The sequence below is a fragment of the Neofelis nebulosa genome, chromosome 17 (assembly GCF_028018385.1).
Source record: "Neofelis nebulosa isolate mNeoNeb1 chromosome 17, mNeoNeb1.pri, whole genome shotgun sequence".
NCBI classification, from domain to species: Eukaryota; Metazoa; Chordata; class Mammalia; order Carnivora; family Felidae; genus Neofelis; species Neofelis nebulosa.
In genome coordinates, this window is record NC_080798.1 from 2,337,081 (window position 1) to 2,345,595 (window position 8,515).

Consider the following 8,515-nt stretch of genomic DNA (forward strand, 5'->3'; position numbering starts at 1 on the left):
TCTGGGAGATAGAGCTGGGTTCGGAGCGCGCAGGCGCAGTTCCCGGGCGGGGGCGGGGCTGAAGGCGAGGGGCGGGGCCGCAGGGGGACGCTAGGGCGGGGCAGGTGGCGCGGTCCGCGGGTGGGCGTCCCGACGGTGTCCCCGCCGACGAGCTGCGGCCAAGGGCCGCGCTGGGCTTTGCCGGTGTCCAGAGTGTGATCCTGGTGGGGGCGTGTGAGTGCCGCGTGCCCTCGCGTCCGATTCACTTCGCACCTTCGACCTCAGATGGGTCCCCTTGTCCCTGGACACTCGGGTTGGCCCCGGCCCCCACCCTGTCCTCCAGGTGCTACGTGCCTGCTTTAGTGGGTCCTGCACCTGAATGGTCTTCCCACAAACTCTCGTCGGGGCTGGTTCCCTTCTGTCACTCTCTCAGAGGGCTGCCCAAACTCGCAGTCACAGATGCCACCCACCTGGTGACCTTCATGATTATCTGAGTTAACTGATGTTTTTATTCATTTACTGTTTAGGGCCAGTCCGGAGCTTTCTGGATCCCTGGAGCTGAGCGCCTTGTTCCGCTTGGTGAATAACCTCACTTAACAACAGTTCGGGCATAATGCGTTACTACACCCACCATCGCAGAATCGAGGCTGCATGCGGTTACATTTATGTGACATTTTGTAATGTCACTTAAGACAGAAAAGAGAGCAGTGGGTGCTGGGGGCAGGAGAAGGAGACTCACTACAAAAGGCACAGGGAACTTGTGGGTCTTCTGTATCTTGGTGGTAGTAGTTATGATATGGGGAACAAAAGGCAAAAGAAAAAATTAAATGTCCTTACTGTCTACAGCCCATTGGCAAGTCCTTGAAACAGGTGGACTGACCTTCCTCTAAGAGCTCAGCTGCCTTGATGATGACGCTTTGCTAGGGGCAAAGGGCAATCTTAGCTTAAGGTTATCCTGACCCTCCAGGATCCTGTGAGTCTACTTTAACATATAAAAATTTTTTGAAACTTCATTTATATCTTCCCCCACCCCAAGATATATGTTGGCAATCATCCTCCAAGCTTATGGCCCCCAGATATACATCTGAAGAGTCTCATGACTGAGGTTTTACTAAACAGTAGTAAATGACCTTTTCCTAACAGCAGGTAGCCCCCTCATGATCCTAGAAACCTTGCTTCCAAAATTCCTTAGAGACTTACACTATCCCTAACCCTCTCCCAACCTGAAGGTATATAATCAGTCATCCGTCACAACCCCAGTGCAGCTCTTTCTTCCCGTGGGTCCTGTCCCTGCACCTTAATAAAAAGCACCTTTTTGGACCAAAGATGTCTCAAGAATTATTATTATTATTATTATTTTTTTGAGAGAGAGAGACAGAAGCATGAGCAGGGTAGGGGCAGAGAGAGAGGGAGACACAGAATCCCAAGACAAGCTCCAGGCTGTTAGCTGTCAGCACAGAGCCCAACGCGGGGCTCAAACTCACGAACTGTGAGATCATGACCTGAGCCAAAGTCAGACACTTGACTGACTAAGCCACCCAGGCGTCCCTCAAGAATTCTTTCTGAGCCGTCGGCTCCCAACCCCAACACTTCAAACCACATCAGTTACACAATTGTATGAATTTGGCAAAATTAGAATTCTAGGCCTAAAGTATGTTTTACTGTACCAGCTTTTAAAGACTCATGAAATTTTACACATAACATCTGTGTGTAAATGTTTCCTCATTAAAAATAAAGTTGTAAAGCCCTCATTGACATAATGGAACTGAGTTTAAACCACTTTAATTTTTTTTAACGTTTATTTATTTTTGAGAGACAGAGAGAGAACATGAGCAGGGGGATAGCAGAGAGAGAAGGAGACACAGAATCCGAAGCAGGCTCCAGGCTCCGAGCTGTCAGCACAGAGCCTGACGCAGGGCTTGAACTCACAGACCGCAAGATCATGACCTGAGCGGAAGTCAGGCACTTAACTGACTGAGCCACCCAGGCTCCTAAACCACTTTAATTAAAACACTTTCTTTGAATTGATAAAATGGCACTGGCTGGGGAGGGAGCTTAATTATGAACCAGCAAATAGAAAACCATGGGTAGAGAATATAACCTGTCCTTCTTTCTGGAACTGGCCTTGGGGTAATTATTGGTGTCTAGGACTTCTTTATGTACTGCACGTTTCTCCTAAGCTTGACCTACATCTCAGTGAGGGTTCTTTGCCTGGGTCCGGGGATAGTGTGACCCAAACAATCAATGGCCTGGGTGGTATTACAGGTGTCTTCGGTTTCTGTTTACCAGTTACCATTGTGCATGACAACTCAAGGGTGTGGACTGTCCCTAACCCTCCCAAGCCCCATTATTCAGCATCAACTCTATTCTTGTCTGTCAGGATCAGCTACTGTGGCTTTTTTATCCCTCCAGTGGCATGGGACATATGGAACAGAGAGCATTCGACCTTCACTGCACCCATTGTTATTCCTGATTGGAAGACTTCCTCCAGGATTAAAACCTTTACACAAGCATAAGTGAGAATTGAGAAACTAACAATTCTGAACATGGGACATTATACCCAGACGTGCCAGATAGTACAAGGAAATGCCCTAACCATAATGTCTTTCCAATAACTATTGTAAAACCTTCCCCCTTTTTAATAAAAAGTTTTAATGTTTATTTGAGAGAGAGAGGGAGAGCAGGGGAGGGGAAGAGATGGGTGAGGGGGAGAGAGAGAGAGAGAGAGAGAGAGAGAGAGAGAGAGAGAGAGAGAGAGAGAGAGAGAGACTGGGAGAATCCCAAGCAGGCTCCATGCTGTCAGCAGAGAGCCCTAAGCAGGGCTCAAACTCACAAAACTTGAGATCATGACCTCAGCTGAAAGCAAGAGTCGGATGCTTAACTGACGGAGCCACCCAGGCACCCCATCCCTTTTTAACTTTATAAAACCATTATATTTTTCCTTTCTTTCTTGCTTTTTTTTTTTTAAGTCTCTCCTAATGGCAGAAGCTTTAAGTGACCAGGTGGCATTCAGCTTCTGGTTTAATGATACCATTATTACCTCCCCTAACAGAAGGATTCCTCTACTTGGTGCTAAAACAAACCTCCCTAACACTAGAACCCAGAAAAATCTGAGAGAGAGAGAGAGAGAGAGAGAGAGAGAGAGAGAGAGAGAGAGAATCTTAAGCAGACTCCATGCTCAGCACAGAGCCAGACTCAGGGCTTGATCCTGTGACCCTTGGATCATGACCTGAGCCGAAATCAAGAGTCAGACACTCAACTGAGCCACCGAGGCGCCCCAAAACATTTTTATGTTGAACCTGAGTGACTAACATTTTCTATTACCTTTTAAAGTTGACAAGCCTTGGGGAGCCTGGGTGGCTCAGTCGGTTAAGCGTCCGACTTCGCTCAGGTCATGATCTCGTGGTTTGTGAGTTCGAGCCCCGCGTCGGGCTCTGTGCTGACAGCTCAGAGCCTGGAGCCTGCTTCGGATTCCGTGTCTCCCTCTCCCTCTGCGCCTCCCCTGCTCACGCTCTCTCTCAATAATACATAAACGTTAAAAAAACAAATTTAAAGTTGACAAGCCTTGATTTATAGTGTATGCTATTAAGTACTCCCATCATACATGAGTTAAAGTTACCAGCATGTTGTCACTGAATGCAGAGTTGGAGAGAGGCACACCAGCAACTATTATATGGTGTGTCCCCCCTACAAATGTGAGTCATAAATATGTAAATAAATGCTCAAAACTATTTGCAAACTATTGTGTTTTTATTATAATCTGTCCATTATAGTATAAATTTATACTATAACCCATAAACATACATATACAATATATACATGTTATATATTACCTAATACAAACGTGTATTTCTATGTATATATTTCTACACACCCACACATATAAACACACAAACATATACACCTTTTAACAACCAGTTCACAAAATGTCTAAACATATAACAATTAACTCTTGCAAGCCAGAATGAGCCTGTCCAAGCACACCACTGAATCAACCACTTTGCCTCTGGTGAGCTGCTGCTGGGGCTCAGGATCCCTGGGCTGCTCCACTTGCTAGAGATGAGAAATCCCTCGGGGCACCTGGGTGGCTCAGTCGGTTAAGCATCCGACTTCAGCTCAGGACATGATCTCGCAGTTCGTGGGTTCAAGCCCCGTGTCAGGCTATGTGCTGACAAATTAGAGCCTGGAACTTGCTTCAGATTCTGTGTCTCCCTCTCTCTCTCTGACCGCCCCCCTCAAAAATAAACAAATATTAAAAAAAAAAAAAAAAAGAAATCCCTTTCTAAGAGCATCCCCCCTTCCCAGGATGCCAGACATCTTAAGGACAGTGAGTAAAGAAATAGTGATGCTTTCCTCCTGCATCAAGGAAAGGCATTTTGGCCCTGTCTCAGGGAGCCTAATGACAAGGTAAGTGAGAAACTCAGACATGAGAAAGCAAATTCAGCATCCCAAATTATCCAGTTCCTTCCTGTTTATCAGGCAAGATCATTTCTTGGCTTTAAATATCATTTAGTTTTGGTCAGGATTTAATAGATTTGCATTTATGTACACAGAAAATTAAGAGAAAAACACTAAACTGCACAAATTAGCACATCAAATATGCAATGCCCGACGTACCTACCCATAAATACAACCCAGTTCAAAATTTTGTTCCAACGTCTGAGGTCAAGTACTATGAAAACCTATTTTTGCAAACATCTTGTAGATTCTGATAATAAACGTTGATACTTTCGGGAGTCTTTCAACCCTTCTCTAACCTCTTTTCTTCTATATATCCCTAGGCCACTTTAGAATCAGATTTTTTTGTTTGTTTGTTTCTTTTTAAAATCAACGAAGCCACAGTGTTGGTGAGCTAAAAGGGAAACAGGTCAGGCTTCATCCACAGGGATCTCAGGCAAAGGGTAATGAGTTGGTATGGTTCCTTAAGGTTTCTTAGGGGCTTAAGAGTTTTAAAATCCCCAAATTCTCCCACAAATCATCATTCTAATAACCAGTATACCAACTGTCCCTCACGAATGCCAAACATTTTCCTTAGGAAATCTGACAAAATTGTGAATTCACTTGGCGTTACAGCTCATTCTTTGATACTTAGCAATCACAGCCAGAGTGCTACAAGGAAGGCTTTCAAGTCTATTGCAAAATGGCTGGTGTTCTAGTCCATGCCTTAAAGCAAAAATTTTAAGTCATTATTTCTTTTGCTTTATCTTCTCCAATTCCATTATGCATGAGCCTCATCCAAACCCCTTGAACTGGCACTTTTTGTCCTTTTGATTGGTCTAAAAATAATCTAGACACAGCTGACGAGCTGTCTTACTGTTGCTGTCAAGGCATGCTTCTTGCATAGCACAAAATACGAATAGGGGCCTTCTAATCCTTCGCTCCATTTCATCCGATAACCAAACTTTCATAATAACCCACATTTTCTGAGGATGTTTTGCCTGAAACCCACTCAAGGACACCAACTTCTGTATTGGTTAGGTTTCTTTGGTTGACAGCAAAAGAACTGAATATAATTTTAAAGTGAAAGCAAGATTACTAGTGGCAAACAATGTGGAAAGAACATGAAGCACGTCCTGCTCTAGTTATCAGAGAGGCAGGAACACAAGTTGGGGCCAAAGGATGACTCATTTTCCACTGTGTCCTGGGTCCCAAAGTGAGTTTCTGATTGGATTAAAAACTAGGTACAGGGGGCCTGGGTGGCGCAGTCGGTTAAGCCTCCGACTTCAGCCAGGTCACGATCTCGCGGTCCGTGAGTTCAAGCCCCGCGTCAGGCTCTGGGCCGATAGCTCGGAGCCTGGAGCCTGTTTCCGATTCTGTGTCTCCCTCTCTCTCTGCCCCTCCCCCATTCATGCTCTGTCTCTCTCTGTCCCAAAAATAAATAAAAAACGTTGAAAAAAAAAATTAAAAAAAAAAAAAAAACTAGGTACAAATGGCAACACAAACGAAACCTCACTTAATGACATCAGAGGAAAAGTCTACATGTATTTCTGTGGGTGTGGCTTCAATTTGTATTGCAGACAAAAGTATCTGATATGTATGTTTTTTCATGATTTTAACTTTATAAATTTTAGGTATTTGTAACCATGCAATCATATTATAGTTATGAAAATCACACCCGCAATTAGTAAATTATAAGAGGTCTTTCTGTATGAAAATCTACCCCATTCTTTTCAGTAACTATATAACCTACTGAATTTTCTATAAATTAACTGATTAGGTAACTAGTTTACTAGTGCTGGACATTTAAGCTGCTCCAAATTTCTTGCAATTCTATAGTTAATGTGCATATGCTTCTGTATTTCTGCACTTGTGCTTTTCAAGAAAATAAATTCCTAGATTTAGAAATGCAGCAGGGATTAGTCAACATTTAAAATGCTGACGGGTAACAAATTAGCCCTGAAGATAGCTTTTAATCAATTTATTTTCCCAATACATAAAAATATATTCTTCACATCTGCAACAGTACTGGATATTATCCATAAAATCGGGGCTGGTTTATGTTGGTGTCAAGGGCTTTTTGAAATTTCAATTTATGTGATCATTGTTGCAGTTCGGAACTTCCACGATTTTATTTGACGATTTCATTTTCACCATCTGTGAGTCGCTTGTTGATGTGCTTTGTCAGACTGTTTCTTATCCTTGCTGCTTCTCAACAGCACTTTTTAGAAGGGCTATGTCCTTCATAACATGTATATGTTTAAAGATCTCCCAACCCGTCATGTTCCTTTTAACTTAGCATAGTGTCTTGTACCATAGAAAAGCTCTAAGTCTTTTATGTGCTCCTTTCTGTCACCCTCTTTTCATGACTTCTGGACTCTGTATCCATCTTACCAAGTCTCCCTGAACTCAAAGGGTTACGAATATTCTATAGTCCCTTCTAAAATCTTAATATTGTGTTTCCTATTACATCTTTAATCCATATTCAGTGAACTTCTCTGTAAGGAGTAAAATGTGGATTTGACTTTACTTCCAGTTGGATAACTAACTGCCAAACACCATCTATAATAATCCATCTCCCCCAGCGATGTATCAAAAATATTGCTTTTGCAGGGCGCCTGGCTGACTCCTTTGGAGGAGCACGTGACTCTTGATCTCGGGGTCCCCCACACTGGGTGTAGAGATAACTTAAAAATAAACAGAAACTGGGGCGCCTGGGTGGCGCAGTCGGTTAAGCGTCCGACTTCAGCCAGGTCACGATCTCGCGGTCCATGAGTTCGAGCCCCGCGTCAGGCTCTGGGCTGATGGCTCGGAGCCTGGAGCCTGTTTCCGATTCTGTGTCTCCCTCTCTCTCTGCCCCTTCCCCGTTCATGCTCTGTCTCTCTCTGTCCCAAAAATAAATAAAAAACGTTGAAAAAAAAATTTAAAAAAAATAAAAAATAAAAAAAATAAACAGAAACTTAAAACAATACTACTTTTGCAACAAACTGAATTCATGGGTATATGATCTTTTCCAAAAGTTTCCTGTGATGCCGGCCTATTTACCACTGTGCATGATTTTCGGAACAAAACTGTCAATGTAAAAAATATCCTAGTAATCATGACTGGAATTGAGTGAATGTAGACATCTTTACAATATTGAAACTTCCATCTAGAAACATGTATGGATCTCCATTTATTCAGAGCCTCCGGTCTCCTTCAGTTGAAATTAATAATTTCCTTTCTAGGGGTGCCTGGGTGGCACAGTCAGTGAAGCATCCAACTTCATAGCTCAGGTTATGATCTCACAGCTCGTGAGTTCAAGCCCCACATAGGGCTCTGTGCTGACAGCTCAGAGCCTGGAGCCTGCTTTGGGTTCTGGGTCTCCCTCGCTTTCTGCTCCTCCCCTGCTCTTTCTCTCTCTCTCTCTCTCAAAAATAAACATTAAAATTTTTTTTACAAAAATAAAAAAATAATTTCTTTTCTATACAGAACCATAAGTAAATTAATCTATCATTTCATTTTTTTTAATTTTTTTTTTAACGTTTATTTATTTTTGAGACAGAGAGAGACAGAGCATGAACAGGGGAGGAGCAGAGAGAGAGGGAGACACAGAATCCGAAACAGGATCCAGGCTCTGAGCTGTCAGCCCAGAGCCCGGCGCGGGGCTCGAACCCATGGACCGTGAGATCATGACCTGGGCCGAAGTCGGACGCTCAACCGACCAAGCCCCCAGGTGCCCCTATCATTTCATTTTTGAGGGGAGCTGATATCAGAATTGAACTAGCCTCATGAAAGAAGGATTCCAAACACTTCAAAGTATTGCATTTTAAATATTTTTCTATACTGTACAACAGTTTAATTAGTGATTCCTTGAAAGTTTGGAATTAATCTGTGAACCCAGGTATCTTAAAATAGGCTAGATTATTCAAGGTCTCTACTGTTTAAGTTTTCAATATTAAGGAATTTTTATTTTTTTCCTTGACTAAACACAGTCATACTTCTTACCAGTGAATTCTAATTCTTTTGTTTCAGTATTAGCCAGAGCTCTAGACACTTCCTAAAACATGTTCTATGTATCAGGTCACACTGAATTTCTGCAGCAACAAAGAATACAGAT

General features: G+C 43.0%; 1 long non-coding RNA gene across 1 annotated transcript; it reads left to right on the forward strand.

Annotated features, from left to right (window-relative positions):
• Positions 1 to 5: 5 nt before the first annotated feature.
• LOC131499490 (uncharacterized) lies at positions 6 to 1,304 on the forward strand. Its single transcript, XR_009255910.1, has 2 exons — positions 6 to 341; positions 507 to 1,304. It is a non-coding gene; the product is annotated as an uncharacterized LOC131499490 (long non-coding RNA).
• Positions 1,305 to 8,515: the final 7,211 nt, after the last annotated feature.